Source organism: the organism of the source record quoted next, unplaced genomic scaffold, assembly GCF_019419815.1.
Source record: "Pyrus x bretschneideri cultivar Hongxiangsu unplaced genomic scaffold, Pyrus_bretschneideri_v1 Contig14, whole genome shotgun sequence".
Lineage (NCBI taxonomy): Eukaryota > Viridiplantae > Streptophyta > Magnoliopsida > Rosales > Rosaceae > Pyrus > Pyrus x bretschneideri.
Genome location: NW_025999435.1, coordinates 6,411,394 through 6,423,620, shown reverse-complemented (window position 1 = coordinate 6,423,620; position 12,227 = coordinate 6,411,394).

The window sequence follows — 12,227 nt, the reverse complement described above, 5'->3', positions numbered from 1 at the left end:
TGGTAATTTAAAAGAAATTGGCGGAAGAGTTGAGTAGGGTAGAAACAACACTCACACCCTCCACAAAAGCTATAGAAACAACTGTTTTGATCACCAAGTTAACGCTCACTTTTAAACACTCAAAACTAGACCAAATGGTACAAATTTAAAAGAGTTTTGAAGCTCATTTTGTGTACTTTAGAAACCATATAAGATTTGTAGGAAACATGGCTCTAAATTGAAACTTATGCCAGATATAAAGTGGGGTCCCAAAACTGGAAATGCAAAACTTGCTGCTGTCTGGCAGCTCTGCAGCTCAACTTTGGACTTGGTTTTGATCAATCAAAACTCAATGGAATTTAGTGAAATCAGATGAGTTTAATCATGGACATGCCTAGTTTTAAAATACGTAAAATTGGACCAAACAGAATCACAAAGCCCGGGAAATCAAGAGCTAAATTAAGCTACTTGAAAACATAGTTAAGTTTTATGCAATTTTAGAACCCATACTCATTTAATTCAAATTACAACATCAGAACACTTCCAAACAATCCATAAATCATGTGTCTAACCTCTATTTATATTCTACTCAACAATTAGCAAGAATTGACCTTTAACCCAAACCCAAGGACGTGATATTTGATCAATACACCCATAATAAAAGAATTGAAAGTAATGAGAATTTCAATTACTGCTTTAGCCTTGTAATGTTCAAAACCTTGTATATATACACATAACTAAAATCCAGGAAATAGCCAAAGTCTTGCATATATTTTTCATCCAAGTAAATAGTACAAATTAAAGCATATGAATACAGATATATGCACACATTCCATTTGTCAAAAGCACATATGAGCATTCATCCTTTCCAATATATAAATGAGAAATTATATACTGAATGAGTTTCAACAACAACAGCAGTCAAACATATCATTACAAGAAAAAATATTAATTGGCTAGCCGCACATCCTATTATAATTCCACGAAAACTAGGTGAAGATTGAAGGTTTACCATGAAGATCGACATGAGTGGACACTAATCCAGAAGAATTCACAAGACTGGGTGTTTATAAGAATCGATAATCGGCAGACCGATAGGACCAGTGATTCCAAAAATTTTAGGCGTAATCCCTACCGAGCAAATGAGTTAGACTCGTGGATTGATATTTAGAATGAAGGTTAAATTTACTAAAATGCCCCCAACTTTAAACGTTAATAACTCCTTCGTTATAGCTTCAAATTGCAATCAGTTTGCGGTCACGCGTTCGTATCGACACATACTATCCAAATATGTAAAGAAATCTGAAAAATTATGAAAGGATCAAATACGTCCATGAAAATTCCGTTTAGTTCATTAAGGACGTTTTCATCATTTTACTTACAAAAAAATTTATACGCCACAAATATATAAGCATTGAAACTACGAATATGAATACAAAATACGTAATTTTAAATAGTGAAATCCAGGGATGAGATTTCACAACTACTATGGTATTACCTCGACAATAGATACGTAGTGGGTTATCTTATTCGTATTTATCTCTTTTCTAACTTGATTCAAATGATGGCGGGCCTTATCTTGTATCAACATACATATCAAGTCTTCGTCTTGTATTTCTACCCGTTGCAACCTATTTAGTATATGCCCAATTCTTCTTCTTTCTTTTTTTTTTTTTTCATTGCAATAGGTACAAAACTGTGTTTATGTATAATTTGTTATAGGCAGATAATGATATCAATAATAGGTAAATAATAGTTTATATCTCCATCATAAATATATAATTTTTGAGATTGTCTACAATACTTGCATGTAATTTATACAATCAACGGTCATATATAATTTATGTGAATATATATATATATATATATATATATTTAACACAATCATCATTTGATCATGGAGATAATGATTGTATTAAATACATGTAAGTGTTGTAGTCAAATCCATAATTTTTCACTTTTATTTCTATCTTAGGTAGATAACAATTAATCTTTTCGTCATAGATAGATAAGTGTATCATATATATGCTTGTAACTTTGACAAATATGCATTAGGGTGATTGCATGTCCTTTATAATTACAAAGCAATGATTCACAATTCAAAATCAAATTTAAAAAAAATGCATAAACTAGGGACTTAATTAACTTTTTTAAGGCTTTTTATATTAGCACCCCAAAAATGTTGAATGTACCTCACATTAAAATTTAATATTAAATAACTTAATTATCCTACTATGCAATGACAATTTTGACCTTATTAGGTTAAAAAAAAAAAAATATCTATATACACCCTAATTCACTTTTTACGTATTATTTATCTTCTTCAACCATCAAAACCCCTCCGATCCTCCATTTTTAAACAAAACCCTAACCAATGAAACTACAAACATGTTGATTGAGAAAATTATTTTTGATGAATGAAACACGAAATCGATGTTTCAGAAGCTTCACATGAGATCAGACTTCATATTATTTATTTTTTAGTGATTTTGATGACATCGATGGTTATTTAATCTTGCTTTTGATGCGTTATTCAAGCTTCTATGTTCGTATTCATCTTTTAGGGATCACAAGGATTAAATGAAGAATTAAACACCTAAAATTACCACCAAATATTAAAACAAACAACATGAGTTTAATGATGGAATTGAAAACAACCCACATATGCTTTAAATCTTAAGCGGTATCTTTTGTCAAAATTTTAGTCAGTATTATTTGTCCAAATTAAAAGCTTTATAAGATTTGAGAAATGTGGGGTGTATGGAAAATATGGGGTGCATATAGAAAATGTACGGTGTATATTAAGAATGTAGGGTGTGAGGATATTATGGAGACGTAAGTAGGGTGTATTAAGATAATTTTTAATTGAAAAAACAAATGTGAGGTGTATTAAATATGTGGGGTTTATTCAACAATTTGTGAGTGTTAATATAATAAGCTTCTTTTAATTTACATTTTGTTTTATGAGATTTATATTTAATTTTACTATAATGGAAAACATGCAAATTTATGATCTCGTTTATTTTTCTCTGTTTACGTGAAACAGTTCACCTAAAAAAAGTAAGAAAAATATGTAAATTACTATTTTTATTTACACATCTTCCAATGGAGAGCTTTCCAACCAACAAAAAAAATATATAAAATGCAAGAATTCAGATATAATAAAACAACTAATTAAACACATCAATTCAATTCACATACGTTCTGCTTTCAGATCATACCTTTCGTATGTTTGGAACACAGTCTTTGTACCTTCAGATGATCACATTAACTAAGCAGAAGCAGTCGAAGGGCAACTCTCCTTTGGCAGGTATATAGCTCACGAGAGAACAGAAAATCCATGCCTCATGACCATTTATATTTCCTGCCACTGGAGAGAAGCCCTACAACTAATTCGCTCATTGTTTTCGAAATCTACGCGTATATATCATGTCGTCGATCTCCTCACCAGTTAATTAAGGTTAACCACCACACTGGTTTCTGACGACCGAGCCGAGGCCCTAACTGCTTTATATACAGCTGCATTCTCTTGTAACCTTCGGCTCAGAAAATGGAATAAGAGCCCACAAAAACTAGCATATGCGATGGATATCCTCCTGTGTGCCTTGCTTTCTACGCATTGCCATTCAGTACTGCGCTTCCTTTTATCTGAAAAGCTCTTGTTACCAATGTTTTCTACCTAGATTCTGTTTCCTCTTTCTCCCTCTCTCTCTCTCTCTCCCTCTCTCTCTCTCTCCCCTCATTATTTTCATGTTTTTGGAGATGGGGAGATGGGGAGGGTTGAGGAAGAAAAAAAGGCGAGAGATGCCTTCTTTTTTGTTTGTTAGAGGGCAGAAAACCTGGTCAGCGAGGTATATCCCATGTCATATTCTTTTTTTTCTCCAATCCATGTCATATTCTTTTGGTATACTTGATTTTCTTTTCTGATTTTTTATAGGTTTTTATTTTAAAATCTATTGAAAGAAATAATGCCAGCCCATTAACGGAAATTTCATGTTGCTGCAGAAGAATAATTTCTAATAACTTGTAGGGAAATTGGAATCCCCTGCACTTTTTTAATACTCTTTAGATTAAATATTGATTCTATTATTTATTTATATTACATGTAATTATTGTGTTTTTTTAATTTAAAATGTTAATTATTAAATTCCATATATATCATTTTAGGTTGATATGTTTTTGTACGTGGCCTTTTTTTTAGGAAGCCAATTTCTTCTCCCACGTTAGAATTCTATGATCCTCATTTTTGAATTTTGAATGGACTTATCCATTTCAATTAGTGGTTGTTTTCACTATTTTATATTGATGTGAGATAATTAGACGTATTCTCTATTTTCGGAGGCTTGAGGCTGGTACGTTCAGATAATATATTTAAACGTACCGAATACATATCAAGAAGATATATAAAGTAACGTACCAAATATGTTTTTTTTAAATAAATATAAAAGTACCAAATACATACAAAAAAGAAATATGAACATACCAAATACATACCAAGAAGATATATAAAGTAACGTACCAAATATGTACCAAGGAGAAATATATGTTTAATCAAGAGGAAATATATGTACCAAATATGTTTTTTTTTAAAGAAATATAAATGTACCAAATACATACAAAAAAGAAAACAAACATATCAAATATGTACCAAGAAGATATATTAAGTAACGTATCAAATATGCACCAAGAAGAAATCTACGTTTCATGTGTAATTTGAAAGACTTTTTATTAAAATTGAATACTACAATATTTATCCACAAGATTTTAGGAGTTTTGAGATATTATCTAAGAAAATTAAAAGGTATATTAAATATAATGGCAAGTCGCATTCATGGGTATTTTGGAAGACTTTTTATTGGAATTAAATTCTACAATATTTATCCACAAGATTTTAGGAGTTTTGATGTATTATCTAGGAATTAAAAGGTATATTTATATAATGGCAAGTTGGGTAATTTAAATTATAAAAAAAGGCTACTTCTAATCCATGTGGCACCTAAATTGTAGGAAGGTGTTTAATCAAAACTCTCAAAGACATAAATGTTTAATCTCAAAATTTTAAAACCTAAGCATCTGTATCAAAACCCCCTTAACTTGTATTATCTGATTGATAAAGATTTATTATGTTATCTACATACAATTTAAATGGTTCTTGCCTATTTTGATCATATGCGATTTGAACATAACAGATACGGTCATAAAATATATTCTATCTGAGTATAGATAAATACTACTAAATCAGTAACCAAACACGAACTCATTCCCTCAAATTGGAGTGAACCGGGTTATCTAGGTAGGAAGGTTAAGTGAGTGAGCTAGAATTAGGTTTTTTTTTATTTTTAATTTTTTTTATGTCGAAAGAAATATTTTATTAAACTCGAATAGAAATGTTTACATCAAAAGCCAAAGTGTTGAACAACCACTCTGGTTCAAATGAATCCCATGTTTGAAATCCTCCCATAAGTAAGACAAAAGATGCCACTAGATTTGTTGCCCGATTACAGACTCGTGGAGCAAAAATAAAATCTACTGACCTCATTTGCATTTGTATACACTTAATATCAAATAGAATACCCTCAATCACAAGGCTTGGTTGAGTGATTCTGTTGATCATATCCACAAGTTCCTTTGAATCTGATTCCACCTAGGCAACATCAAACCCTTTATCCATGCATGTCACCAATCCTGCCTGTATTGCCTCCACCTCTGTCATAAGATTGGATTCACAAAGAATATTACCCACACCTTCTGCCTGCCTTAAAAATTCCAGCAAAATCTCGTGCCACCCAACCATATCCTCCCTGTCCCGCTTCTCTAACCAAGCTCCATCACAATTAATTTTAATTGTATGAAACGGAGGCCGCTACCAACACGATGATAATACCCTCTCCACCCTAGCCTGCCGATGCCCCACCACCGATCGTGAACCTTGTTCCCCTTGGCTATCTTCTAACTCCTTCCATTATTGTTGTAACATCCTAACAGCTTCAATTAGTTGAACAACATTCTTCTTAAAAACCAAACTATTCCTGCATTTCCAAAGTCTCCATAATCCACACACCACCCATCTCATTATTTTCCCATTTTCTTCAACATTCTCATATCAAATGGATAACAACTTCCATTTTTTCAAAAAATAATTTCCCTGAACCAAAGTAGAGTCTAGTTGGATTGGACTCCCAAACCAAAACATTCAAGCGTATGGGCAATGGAAAAATAAATGCTCTTGTGTTTCCACTGCATCCTCACAATTTGGGCATGTAGTATCTAGTCGAATTCTTTGACGGTTAAAATCATCTCCCTGAACCAAAGTAGAGCTAGAATTAGGTTAAGTTTTAGGATTTGTAAACTCAACCATCTTTTTAGAAGTTAGAAAACTAGTCCATTTTGTAAGGATATTGAAAATGCAATATATGGATAACACAAAGTCTGGGTAGGGGTGAATAGGCTTAATCTAATTTTCGCAAAATTTAATTCTTGATCACATTGATTAAGCATGTAGCGAATAGGTTGTGAACCATATGTGCAATGAGTGCAACGACTCATCCCCAATTATTACGTTTTTTATAATTTTGTGATGTTAATTTACGAAAATGCCCTTCGAGGTAAAAACGTTGACTTTTGTTGACCACCTTGTCGTGTTATGTAAGATTTGTTTTCTTAACGTATCCTTGTAGCACTCATCACTACGAGCTTGTAGGCGCAAGCAGAATCGGATTTGGAGTTATGACGAATGTTTTACGGAATTTCGAATTTGAGAGGTAAAATGGTCAATTCACTATTCTAGATTTTGGGGTGGGATATTTGTATTATTTTATTATTAGTTTCTAGTGACTCGTGGGGCCCACACCCCACTTCGTCCCCGTTTCATTCCCTCCCTCAAGCTCTTGGACACTCTCGAACTCTTCCTCACCTCTCTTCTATGCAACCCTCTATATCTCACCATTCTTTCCTTCTCTTTAAGCACCCCACCCCTCGCAGCTCCAGCGACCACCACGCCACCACCTTCACTAACTTTCCCTACCGGTTGAAGTTAGACTCACGAACACCGAGCTCAGAACAGTTTCCCTTTCTCTTCATAGTGGCACTTCCATTGTTCAAAGGATTTCCCAACGAATTCCTTGCAGTCTCAAACTTGGTAGGCCTTAGAACTCCCCAAATTATCTTTTAGCAATGATCTAGAACCGTTTATAACCTTGTTGGAGGAAAGTTATTGCAGATGAGTGATTTCTCCAGTTTTCGAAGAGAAACCCAACAACCTTCGAGCTATTTTTTGGCCAACTCCGGCCATGGCGAGGGACCACGAAGGTATAATCTCACTCCTTACCTCCCTACCTTCATTTGAGCTTTCAAAGCGTTGAAAATTTTTGAGATTTGACCCTAAATAAGAGCCGGGGAAGTTTCTAGGCCAAAATCCCAAAATTCCGGTTTTCTTATTTGTTAGGTCCGATGACTCGCAAGACCAATTGGGTCGACCCGACCCACAACCCAACTAACTCGGCCCAAACCCAATATGATATCTAGCCTAAATCCACGACCTAAAATCCAACTTATTAACCCGGTCCAAAACCACTAACCCTAAACCAAGCCCAACTCAATACCCCAGGCCCAAACCCACTCCAATAACTCGGCCCATTAACACTAGCCAGGCCCAACCTAGCAACCCAAGCCCATATCCGAATCGGATCCGACCCGACCCGAACCTAAAACCTAGATTTCATGGTCGGCGCGTGGGCGCATGTGGGGGGTTGTCATGGCCGGCGCGTGGAGCACACGTACCTCCATTGGAAGTATTATGCTCTGCTGTCGTCCATAACGGCAACCACGGTAGCGCCGACGACTTTTCCGATGAACTTTCCAGCGACCCAACTCAGCGGTTGGCCTCCCCGGTCGCTGCCTTATGGCGACGCATGGGGGAACGTGAGGGCCCTCCTTAAGTTTGAATTTGAATCCGCGGTCTGTTTTCTCAAATTCTAACGTTTTAGTCGAGTTTCATTAAATATTCTCTAATTGTGCTTAGGTGCATCAGTGGGAAGTGACCCCGTTCTAGCTAGTTTAAGCGATTCCCGGACAATGGAATATATGTGAGTGGACCCTTTCTCAAATTGAATATTTTATAACTATCAGTCTAGCATGCATTTCCTATTTCAAGATTTGAACATGTTTTATATTATGCTTTATGGATTTCCATATTTATGATTACGTAGAATTTGTGATTTATTTAGATTTGCTTTCACGAAATATTTATGATTATTGAATTTACATTTTTCTGAGGTTATGCACTATTGGTTTTATACATATGAAATTTGGTGGATTTTACGAATATGGATTTGCATGGATTTATTCGACGAGGTTTTGAGCTTTTGAACTCTGATGTTTTGGCCTGAGCTTTTGAGATATATTTTCTATAAATATCTAGTGGGTTATCATACAATACATCCACATAACACGGGTATGTACATCTATGGCCATACAACACAGTTGAGGATATTTATGTTATAACCCCAGCTTCACTGGCGAAACCAGTGTCGGACAGCTTCATTAGCCATGGCTAGTATCGGTATGTGATGTATATATTTTCTTCTCTAGCGTAACACAAAGTCGTACAACTTCACCTTCGGGTGATGGGGCCTACCATGTTTCTTCACTGGGGTAACTCGGTGTCGTACAACTTCACCTTTAGGTGATGGACATGCACTGCCTTCGGGCGACTATGATACACCTAGAAAGTACAGTATAGATGAGATTTATGGATTTGCCTTCGAGCAACAACATCACCATTATTGAGCTCTATTTTACGCATACTTATTTTATGAATGATTTCATGGCATGCTAGAGTTTTCAGAAAACTTACTATATGTAGTATTATATATTTTTTGAAAATAGGGGGTTAGTATGTTCAGAAAGAAATTGTGTTTCTATTATTAGTATTATTATTATTATAAACTTTGGTCCACTCACCCTTTGTTTTGCACCCCTTTCAGGAGTTAGAATCGAGGCATTCAATCCCAACGTCAGGGCATTTCCGGATAGGTATCATCGAGTCTTCTCAATGTAGAACCCACTCCGTTATTCGTACATTTTTATTGTAATTCTTTCACATTATTTTTCATTAGTTGTATGCTCTGAACATGTTTCCGCATTGGTACATTCCTTTCTAATTACCTTTTTTTTTGTATGCATGATTAAAAATGGCTTCGTCACCCTCGGGTGTCAGCTAACACGTACCTATCCTGGTATTAGGGATATCGAGATCGGGGCGTGTCAATGAGCGAATGCAAATAACAATCATACTGCAAGATTCAAAGCGGATATCAATCCTGTTGCGCAGATAAATAAAGTGCATAAAAATAAATCATAGAACACAAGGATTTGGCTAGGTAAAACTCCAACATATGTAGAAACATCCTCGGGCATACAACCAATTAATCAAATCCAATATGAGAAAAGTAACGTTACAAGTCTCAACCAATAGACTTACACGAGCACCATAGCGCAATCTTACGCTAGCAAACAAGGACACCCTTGAAGACAGCCAATGAATTATGTGATATCCTGGCTCAAATTTTAGTGGTTTATTTCGTTATTGAAGTATTTTAGAAATTTGATTAAGGTTAGTTAGTTAAATTCTCCGGTATTGAGAAAAGTGAAATTAAAGGTATTTTGGTCATTTCGAATTTTATTTGACCGTTTTGGTCAACTCTTGAGTCAGTTAGATAGAGCTCAATCACACGAATGTGTAGAAGAAAACATTGGCGAAACATAACTTTAACGAAAAATTACGAGCCACTAAAGTTAGGGTCACTTTTGTCATTCGACACCTCCTATCTATGGAAGGCCCCAAAAAGTTGGAGCAGTCTTTCCTCATTTAGAAATCTAGCATGGGGGTTAACCCGTTTACCCTTATCGACCCACAATCTAACCAATTACTAGGTGAGTTTTTCAACACTATTTCCATCAATTTATAGCGGTAACAATCTCCGTCACCACCTGGAAACAAATTCTATCCTCACCACGACCACTTTCTACCCAAAGTTATCCTCGTTTAACCATCGCAGAAGGTGGTTTGAAGCTCACCATTTTCATTAAACTTCCTCACCAACAATCTTCCATTTCCGACTACCTCGACGTTGCACACCACCACCAGTACATTCACCTCGATTTGGGCAACAAAACCTTATTTTTGGATTGGGTGTTAGGGCAACAACAACATCACAAGTTTTTCTGCCACCCGAACCTTTTTCGGCAAATTTCACTGTTTTCTGTCCAGATCTAAACTCTGGCAGAGGTAAAACATCTTATCCTTATGCTAAGATTTGTGTTTTGGCATATTTTGGAGTTGGCTTGATTCTGGCAATATATGTGCCGCCACATGCGATGACGCATTACCCAAAGACCTAGCTTGTTTTCATTAGCGAAATTTTATGCCTTGATTTCATTTTCATTGTTCATTTGACAAGATTTCATCATTTGAGCATAGTTTCATAATTGATCGTGCACTTGACTTTTGTGATTGGCGCAGATTCGACTGTTGGATCGACTTGAAACTTCTTAAGCTAGTAGAATGATTAGAGATCTGTTAAGACTTAGTGGGCCTATGGTGTTGCATCTTGGATTATATGCACCTTAGTTTTCCTAGAATTATGTATTATTTGTTTATAGAGTTCTAAGACAAGACTAATGTTTGTTTATAGGCGTGGATCGTATTTGAGCACTTCAATCGTGTATTAGGGTGCCATAGCACGGACTTTAGGTGAGTGACTTTAATATTATATGATATGTTACTACCACTATTTTAAAAATCCCTGCTCGGGCCACTTAGGCCCCGCCTAGGCACCCACCTAGATTGCAACTCTCACTTAGACAAAAAATAAATAATTTTCATTTTGCATTTTATTTTTCCAATAAATTGGAAGAGACTTGTTGAATACTTGGACGAACACTCATTATATGTTTGCTCCTCATGTTTTCAATATGTTCTAATACTTTATATATGTTATTATATTTTGAAACTTATATATCCCAATACAATTATATTCTTTAAGTATAAGTAGGCATTTATACATATGTCATATAATAAATTTAGCTGAAACTAAAAAAAATCGCCTAGGCTCCCCTCCTCGCCGCTCAACTAATGCCTAGCACATTTTAGAACCTTGGTTATTACAATGGAAACTCTCTTGTTATATACTGTGTGGATATAACATAAATTTACAAATGATTTTATAGAAAATGTGTGCTACTGTATACTTATGCTATGTTTCAAATAATTGTGAAATGAGAGCGTTTATAGAGGACCGCTAACCCAGACCCATGGGGTGATGTGACCTCGAGTCTGCACCATAGTTTTGTGGTACGTGAATGATCCTTCTTGGTTAATCTGCACAGGGAGACCATATTATATAAGGGTTGTGCTTAGTTAATGCGCATTGGGCAACCCTAGGATTGTGTTTGATTAATCTACTATAGGCAATCCTTATTACTTATGTATGGTCATATGTACTTTAGAAGTGATAATGCTTGGTTAATCTTCAATGGGTGATCACTATTTACCATTGCACTCATGAGTGTTCTACTTGGTTGGTCAGTACTGGGGGACCACTTGCACTTCTGATTTGGTTACCTATTGTAGGCTTTGGCAGAACTATGTCTCTCTATAACCCTAGTATTGTGTTACACATATAAAAAGAAGAGATTAAAGACATGTGTGGCTCAATCTAAAAAGAGACGATTGAAAACGGTTTACATGATAGTGTATCTAAAGTGAACGGATTTAGATGTGAGTCATTCCTACTTGATACAAAAAGGGATGCAATGATGAAAGAGATACCGATCTCATTCCTATACACGTGAATGTACTTATGATGGTGTGTCATTCTTACACAACTCGGTTGTGTGATGAATAATTATTATCTCGAAAGACGTTGGGTGAAATACGGAATTGAAGAATCATTCATATACAAATGTAATGAGGTGTACGGTGAATAAATTAGAAAATAAGTGGCGATTGGATCTTTGTGATCGTTCAAAAAATGCTGAAAGGTGAGTGGTGAGTCACAATGCGAAGAAGAATGATGGAATGATGATGATGATGATCAAAGTGATAGATTGATCAAGTATTCAGAGAAAAGTCATGTGTGAGTGCAATCAGTACTTTTATATTATGATAATTCGATTTTACTTTCAAATGTGTCGTATTATTGTCGCTCATATAAGCTTCCCAGTTTATCTGAGTTTTGCTTTGCTCG